This window comes from Coenobita brevimanus, chromosome 86 (genome assembly GCF_032717465.1).
Source record: "Coenobita brevimanus isolate Jiangsu-jjx chromosome 86, ASM3271746v2, whole genome shotgun sequence".
Classification (NCBI taxonomy): Eukaryota; Metazoa; Arthropoda; class Malacostraca; order Decapoda; family Coenobitidae; genus Coenobita; species Coenobita brevimanus.
Genome location: NC_137039.1, coordinates 22,675,142 through 22,683,993, shown reverse-complemented (window position 1 = coordinate 22,683,993; position 8,852 = coordinate 22,675,142). Strand labels below are relative to the sequence as shown.

Genomic DNA, 8,852 nt, shown 5'->3' with positions numbered 1-8,852 from the left:
TAGAGAAATTTGCAGGGAAAACGTGGCAAAGATTGGCTCAGTCAAGGAATTCGTGGAAAAGGTTGGGGGAGGCCTTTGTTCAGCAGTGGACTAGTTATGGCGGCTGCTGCTGCTGCTGATGATGATGATACATACATACATACACACACACACACATATATATATATATATATATATATATTAGTGGTAGGTGGTGACGACCATCATCCACTCACGTCATGTAGTGCTGCCTACTTCTTCCTTAGCCTATATCATTCTTTTTCTGTGCCTGCCCTCCTCTCTTCCTATTTCTCCCATCTTTTCTGTCACTACTTATTGCTTTTCTTTCCATTACAGGTGGCTATACATTGAGTGACAAGCCAAATGGTTTCCTGTAAGCCAAGAAACCATTTACAACGCTGGGTGGTAACCATATAACCAAACCATACGTGCTCCCTACGTGTCAAGTGGGTTGATGGAGGGTTAGTGCCCCTCCCTGTAAAACAAATAACTCAGAGTCAAATGGCCACCCCATACAGGATTATGGCGTCTGGCAATAAACAGATAGATAGATATATACAATAGAACCTCTCTCATTCGGACTATATGGAGGGAAGGGTTGTCCGAATTAGCAGATTGTCCGGACCATCAGGGTAATCTCCAGTTCATACCAAAAACTATCTACATATGGTATGTTTGTTAATTATTAACATATGTGGCATTTTTAGAGTTTTTCTTTTATTTTCACCACAGTCACTGTTTGTAACATCAAATTTTAAAGCAAACTGTCTAATTTTATCTTTGTTTTTCTTGATGTCCGACACAGTTTGTTTGGTGATACCAAACTCGTTCACGAGTTTTCCTGGAGGAACACCAGCCTCCAGTTTATCCAGTATTTTCACTGTATCTGCAATACTTAGTGTTACATGCTTTCTTTTAACATCTTTATTCACTGCAGAAGCTACACTTGCATTAAGGGGCATGGGAAGGAGGATTAACTTTTGAAATACAATGTAAAAATATAAATGTTTGGTGAACTAGTTGATGGAACGAATGCTAGCATGTGTTTAAACAGGCGCCCATGTTGCGACCTAGCATGATCTGAGACTAAATGAATGACGATCGCTTTCCGCGCCAATACTGAAAATGACTTTAGAATTACTTTCGACATATTTTTGGAGCTTATTATTTTTAAATTTTGTCCAAATTAACAGAAATCCGGATTAAAGGGGTCCGGACCAAAGAGGTTCTACTGTATATATATATATATATATATATATATATATATATATATATGAGGTGCTACCCCAAAGTTCCAGTAATTTGAACAGAGGGAGCCAACTGTTTGCAGGTTTGCCTTTTGCCACTAGGAGGAGTCAGCAGAACCCCTTGTGCGTCACTGTGGCCCCGGCCGTGTCTGTGAACAGACGTGTTTCACGGAACAAAGAACTTGCATCAAGTTCTGCTTCAAGATCAACAAAAAGTCTGCAGAAACTCACTGGTTGCTTCAGCAAGCCTTTGGTGACAATGCCATGTCCCAAAGAAGAACTTTCTTCTGGTACAAATGGTTCAAGGAAGGACAAACGTCTGTCGAAGACTATGACTGCTCTGGATGACCATCAACGGCAACAACACCAGAAAATGTCGGAAATGTTCGTCAGGCTACCCTTGCAGACTGTAGACGAATTATCCATGATGTTTGTGATATTGTTGGATTGTTGTACAAGAGTGTGCAATGCATTTTGTCGGACGTGTTGGGCATGAGACGCATCGCTGCAAAATTTGTGCCATGACAAGCAGAAGGCACATCATGTTGCAGTCTGTAGAGAGCTCAAGAATCAGGTCAGAGACACCACGTTCATTTCCAAGGTCATAACTGGTGATGAATCATGGGTTTATGGTTATGACCCAGAAACAAAGCAGCACTCATCGCAATGGAAGTCTCCCAATTCACCGAGGCCGAAAAAAGCACGTCAAGTTCGCAGCAATGTCAAGTCGATGTTGATCATTTTCTTTGATATCTCAGGGACTGTTCACAAGGAATTCATCCCATCTTGTCAATCTGTCAATGGAAAGTTTTACTGTGAAGTTTTGCAGCGTCTGAGGGAGAACATCCCCCGCAAACGTCCAGAACAGTGGAAGAACAAGGACTGGGTCCTGCATCATGACAACGTCCCCGTCCACACATCAGTTGTTGTACGGCAGTTCCTGGCTTTCACTAACACGGCAGTCATTCCCCACCCACCGTCTTCGCCTGACCTTGCCCCCTGCAACTTTTTCCTGTTTCCCAAGCTGAAATTATGACTGAATGGGTGTCAACTGACTCAACTGAGGAGATCCAGACAGAATCGCAGGAGGTGCTGAAGACCATCATGCCTGAAGCCTTCCAGGGTTGCATGAACTCGTGGAAAAAACATTGGCACCATCGTTTGGCCATGTGGAGAGGATGGAGGGTGAAAGACTGACGAAGAGAGTGTATGTGAGCGAGGTGGAGGGGGGAAGAGGGAGGGGGAGGCCGAGGATGAGATGGAGGGATGGGCTGGAGAGGTATATGAGAGAGGGGGATGTGAGTTGGGCGCAGGGCAGCGAAATGGCGGGGGACAGGACGACTTGGAGGCGATTTGTTTGTGGCCACCCCAAACGGGATTGAGGCGTCTGGCAATAGATAGATAGATAGACCATCGTATACATGCCCAAGGGGACTACTTTGAAGGCGACAGTGAGAACTAGGAGGTAAGGTAACTTATTTTCTTACAATATTCAAATTATTGGAACTTTTGAGTAACACCTCATGTATTATGTGTGTGTGTGTGTGTATATATATATATATATAATATATATATATATATATATATATATACACAGTCACTACTTGTTTTACGTTGATTCGGTTTACGATAATTCGCTACAACAATAATAGAAAAGTTCCACCCCAAAATTCGATTTACAATAAATTTCCCGCTATAACGATTTTGCCATCGGAAAGCGCCAGGCACACGCAAGATGACCGTCACTTGCCACAGGCAAGATGGCGGCCCCGGCGTGCAGCGCATTGTTATAGTTCAGGTCACGCCACCGCTTCAAAGCCCTGTCTTTTCAACTTGTTCATGTGTGCCCCCCTGTTATTGTCACCTCTCAGCCAAACATCATACTACAGTACTGTGGATTTGAGTGTCCAGTGGTAAGATCAGTCCCAGTGTAGGCCCCAGTGCTATGGTTGGTGCAGGTATGGGCCCCAATGCAAAGGTTGGTGCAGGTAAGGGCCAGATTCCCCTCCCCCTAACCTGTTCCTGTCTGACTCAGAGGCTGACCACTAGTGCCTGTAAGCACAGGCTGTCCACCAGCCTCAGGGGGGACGACTCGGAGACAACTTGGACCAACACAGGAAGGAATGAAGGTGGGTTGTCATTTATGGTTCAGTCTTGGTAAGGTGACTTTGGGAAGTTGAGTTGACATAACCCCCCTTTTATAATGGGTTTCAATCTATCGATTTACAATAAAATCGGTATATGATAAGGTATGACCTGACGTAACCCCATTGTAAAACGAGTAATGACCATATAGTCCAAAGATAGATAAGATAGATATAGATAGATAAATAGATAAATAGACAGACACATAGACAGACAGATATACAGATACAGTAATCTCTTGATTATCCAATGTAATAGTGCCAAAAGCATGTCTAGAATGCGGATCCATCCAGATAATGGACTTCTCCCCTGGCCCCCCTTCGTACATAACCTAACTCTGAAAGCCATTGTAAAAGGCCACTACAGTACAGCATATCATACAACAATATTATTCTCCCTGTTGTTTAACACTATCTAGTCAAGCAGACCTATAAACCATAGCCAAGAAATTACCACAGTCAAGCAGATCCACCAACCACAGACAAGCAATCACCACTTCTAAGCCATACCCTGCAGTGACATGAAAAAAAATGGTTACACATAAACAATGCAGTGGGCACACAAACATGGCAGTAAAATGGAATAAAATCATGGTACAGTACAGTAAGCTTGAATAAAATCATGGTACAGTACAGTAAGCTTGAATAAAATCAATGTCAACATTCACAATTCCTCGCAGGGCATCGAGCTGAATGGCCCGCTAGTTCCTTGTCTCTGACTGTTGCACTACGGCTGGTAAAGCTGTTGCACTGCACAGTACATCCCGTGTGGTCTAGAAGCATACCCTGATAGGGTACGGAACAACCACAAATGAGGGTATGCGTGTCCAAAGGGGTTCTCACGCCAAATTACAAAGTGCCAGAAAACGCATTCAAAGTTCACCAATCTTCGCGTGACCATATCTTTGTTATTTGTCAATTTAAAAAAAAATGAAGGTTCTAGCTTAACAAATAACAAAGAATGGTCACACAAAGCTTGGTGAACTTTGACTGCGTTTTCTGGCACTTTGTAATTTGGCGCGAGAACCCCTTTGGACACGCATACCCTCACATGCCACCACAGGCGCTGTCAGCACAACTGTCTGAGAGAAGCTGTTCACTACACGGTCCCCAGGCAGGAACTCAGAACAGCTGAGGGGGCCTCTAGTGGACGCTGGGTAAACTACGGGGCCAGACAGCGTGGCGCTACAGAGCTAGCCTATTCCTGTCCAGGCGGGTGAAATGTTCACATGGCCATAATTTCCTCCTTGATGGAAGCATTATGTCTGGATAAAATGGAAAAATGTAGGTATAATGGTTTAATACAGCCAGATCACAGCATCCAGGTAATGGTTTGTTTGGATAATGGATGTCCAGATAATTGAGGGATTAATGTATATATAGGCTGTATACAATTCCACGGACATTATGGGCTCTGTTGATAAGCTAACTATTGTGCTTTCCTGGTTCTGTTTTTTTATCTGTCCTACCCCAGATATTCTGGGCAAGGATTTACAAGTCCATTCTCACTCACTTTCACATTCAGATTTGTTTCCCTATGTTTTTTTATGTTCGTTCAACTGACATTTTTTCCAACAAAAAACTGCCACTAAATTGGAGGGCTTTGTCTTCATCCCACAAATTTAATAACTGCTGACCAATCTGCAGAGGAAACGCCACGTAAGAAAAGTCAGTAAATACAAATGACACTGACACACGGATACGAGCCGTTCTCTTATACATCTATGTTTTCAAAGAAAATAATTTTAGTACTAGATCCATCTCAAGTGATTAACATTTGTTTTTCAACTTAACAAATATTGGGAACAAACAAAATATACCATACCTACTTAGTGATATTACAGAGAGCCGCCTGAATGTCCCCGACAGCATGTTTACTGCCGATCCTGCTGACTGGACATGATGTCAGCACACCAAAATACACAAACTCAAATGTATACAATTTAAAATCATAAAGGGCAGTGGAAGCCTAACTGGAAGCACTGAAACCTAGCTGGGGGCTTTGCTTCCCAGACGGCAACAATTATAACCTACCTAACAGCATACAAACTAAAATATGCATTAACCCAAGGCGTCCCGTCTTTGAGAGAGGTGAAGTCAGTGAATGTACAGAGAGGTTGAATGGTAAGGAAATGGAAAATGTCAGTACATTTAAGTACTTGGGGAGTGTGATGAGTACGGTAAGTATGGAAGTTTGGAGGGTGAAGTGCTTGAAAGGGTACAACAAGGTAGAAAGGTTGCTGGTTCCTTGAAAACAGTGATAAGGAACAGGGAAGTGAGCATGGAAGTGAAAAAGTTACTACATGATAGTATTGTAATACCAACTCTAACTTTATGGAAGTGAAACTTGGACATTGTTGGAAGGACAGAAGTCAAGACAGCAGTGGAAATGAGTCATTTAAGAGGAGCCTGGGGAGTCACATGGAGAGACAGGCTGACAAATGAGGATATAAAGGAGCGTTGTGGTGTGGTTGTGGATGTAATAGGAAGCTAGGAGGAACACACTGAGGTGGTTTGGCCATGTGGAGAGGATGGAGGGTGAGACTCTGATGAGGAAAGTGTATGTGAGTGAGGTGGAGGGGGGGACAGGGAGGGAGAGGCCAAGGATGAGGTGGAGGGATGGAGTGGAGAGGTATATGAGAGAGGAGGGTGTGAGTTGGGAGCATGGCAGTGAAATGGCAGGGGACAGGGCAACGTGGAAGTGATTTGTTTCTGGCCACCCCGTAAGGGATTAAGGCATCTGGCAATAGATAGATAGATAGACAGTCCTGTTGACGCATGGATACGTCACCACGTTTTGTCACAGTGACACCCGATGACGTATCCATACGTTTTGCAAAAGCGAGGTCTGTCATTTGCACATTTTTCAAGTTTCATGGGTGATTTTTAGTAGGCATATATGGTAGACCTTCCTCTACCTAATGCCAGGGGGGGATAATGCCTGGCCCCACCTGACCCCCCCTCCCCCCACATGCCATTTTCTCAGCAACTCACCTGTTAGCAGTGACCTGGCCAGCAAAGACATGTCAAACCATGGTCTCTCCAATGACGGAATTCGAGACGAAAGTGATTCTCAAGGTGGAGAACAAAGGAAGAAACAAGTCAGAGGAAGAAACAAGCAGAAGTGATGAGGCAGTAACGTCGTAAACGAAGGTGCCATATGGTGATGTGTTTAGTGAGTGAATAACGCTTATATCGCCTATATTACTGTGTGAAAACCAATGTACCCGTACTCTTGTACTACATATAAATTCCTATCAAATAAATAAATAAATACCATTTATGAGTGGTGTGGAATAGGCTAGTTACCTCTCCCACAGAATTTGTTTTCTCTGGAGCCTGGCTCATAGAAAACAGTAAGGTAAGGGGTACTGTTACCTGTATCCGGTATTTTAAACCTCAGGTGAGCGATTTCTCTATGAATTTTCAATGTTTCTTACCAAAAGCAGAGGTTTGAGCCCAAAATTTTTTTTCCAAAATCTGTCAGGATGGGGGGGGGGGGCAGTAGTGGAAAATCGGTCAGGAAAGGGAGGGTTAAGTACAACTTGCGCGCAAACAATATCATGCATTAAGGGTGTTCGATAATCATGACGCACTTGTCACATGACCTGGCAATAGCAAACATAGGTACGTTCATAAAGTGAATCTTTATATACGGTACGGTATGTCACACAGGTGATATTCACTAAAATATGATACAGGTTAGTAAATCATTTTTTTTCATTCATTCATTGCCAGACGCCATGTATCCCAAACGGGGTGGCCAAGGGCTCAGAGTTAATTGTTTTACAGGGAGGGGCACTAATCCTCCACCAACCCCACTTGACACGTAGGGAGAACGTTATGCCAACAGCATCTGGTGTTCCCAGACGGTCACCCATCCAAGTACTAACCAGACCCAACGTTGCTTAACTTCGCTGATCAGACGGGAAGCGATGTACTCAACGTGGTATGGCCGTTGGCACTCACTTGGCTATTATATAAACTCATTTCATATTCAGTATATAAAAGTTATGCACAGTATTATGAACAATAATGGAACCTCCTATTTACAAACTTAAAAACAAAAAAATTAACGCATACCATACCATGCATTTTTGTAATTTTATACCCACCCAATCCCAGACCAAAAACGGAAAAAAAATTTATTGCATAAAACAATCCAAAAGGACATATAAATCAAGGAAAAGCAAAAAAAAGTACCGGTACTCCTTTTAGGAGAAATAAGTGCAGGATGGCCGTCCATCGTGTTTCTAGTCCAGTTTCGCAAGCTGTGAGCTACATTTTCCCACCCAACTGGGCAGGATGAGAGAGAATGGGGGAATCCCCATTCTCAATATCCTTCTCCATTGGCTTATATTCCTTCCCAGAAGAGTTATCCAGGTCTTCCTCTTCTATAGAATCACTAAATGAAGGGACAGAGGGTCCATGGGACAGTTTCAACCGCCTCCTCCAGCCCAGTGAGGCGGAAAAATGGCGTGACTTCCGCGAGATTCTAACACTGTGACAGACAGTGGCACACTGATGTTACCCAGTCATGCAGAACCAAACTCAGTGCTACAAGTGCTTGTGCACAATGTTGGCAATACATTAAGCTACTCTTTAGCAAAAAATTTGCTAGATTGAAGCATTTAGAGACGAGCTACAATGCTCGAATTTTGCTGTTGGCACCATCACGTCGCTGGGATTATATACCTGGGACGTTTTGTACTGTCGGCACCATGCCGACGGCAGGATTGTACGGGTTAAAAACCCACTGTACGGTATATGCTAATCAATAAAAAATAACAAATGATCCCGTCAACACTCCATTGCATTTGGAAATCTGGAAATACTGAGACCAGTCGTACATAATTAATGATAAGTCATTTATATTGATGAATATAATTTTTAATGAAAATAAAATTTTTGATACCGTACCTTTTGAGAGTGATTTTATTAAACAATAAACAAATTCTGTGGTTAAAAAAAGTATGAAATTTACCACTGACATTTAAGTGAACAGTTTCTGTTCCTCAAAAAACAAATGACGTGTGTAACTTAAGCTGCAATTTCATGAGGCCTTTTTTTTTAACTAAAGACTGGTCAAAATTTTCTGGACCTACTTGATGCTCACAAGAATGGATTTTAGACCAGTTCCATCCTTAATGTGCTCCTACTGGCTGGAGGATGGAGCGGGCAAAGTCATGACAGAATCAGCTGAGTTATGTCAACAAAAAGAATAACATAGTAATAAATCAATTTTGCTATAAATCTCCTCGTTATTAGCGTACACAGTAAATGTTTCCGTCATTTATTTACTTTTTTTTTTTTTAACTTAGGTGTGCAGCATGTACCACTTTATGACCAGATGCCCTTCCTGATGTGTACCAATGACCCTTGGGTGGACTTGAACCTCCTACGCTTCGGCCAGAGTGGAGCACTCTAACCCACTGAGCCATGGGCATGGCTGCTACATATA

At 42.8% G+C, this 8,852-nt stretch overlaps 1 non-coding gene across 1 annotated transcript; it reads right to left on the bottom strand.

Annotated features, from left to right (window-relative positions):
- Positions 1-7,235: 7,235 nt before the first annotated feature.
- Positions 7,236-7,354, bottom strand: LOC145410872 (5S ribosomal RNA). The gene has a single exon (XR_013899324.1). It is a non-coding gene; the product is annotated as a 5S ribosomal RNA (ribosomal RNA).
- Positions 7,355-8,852: the final 1,498 nt, after the last annotated feature.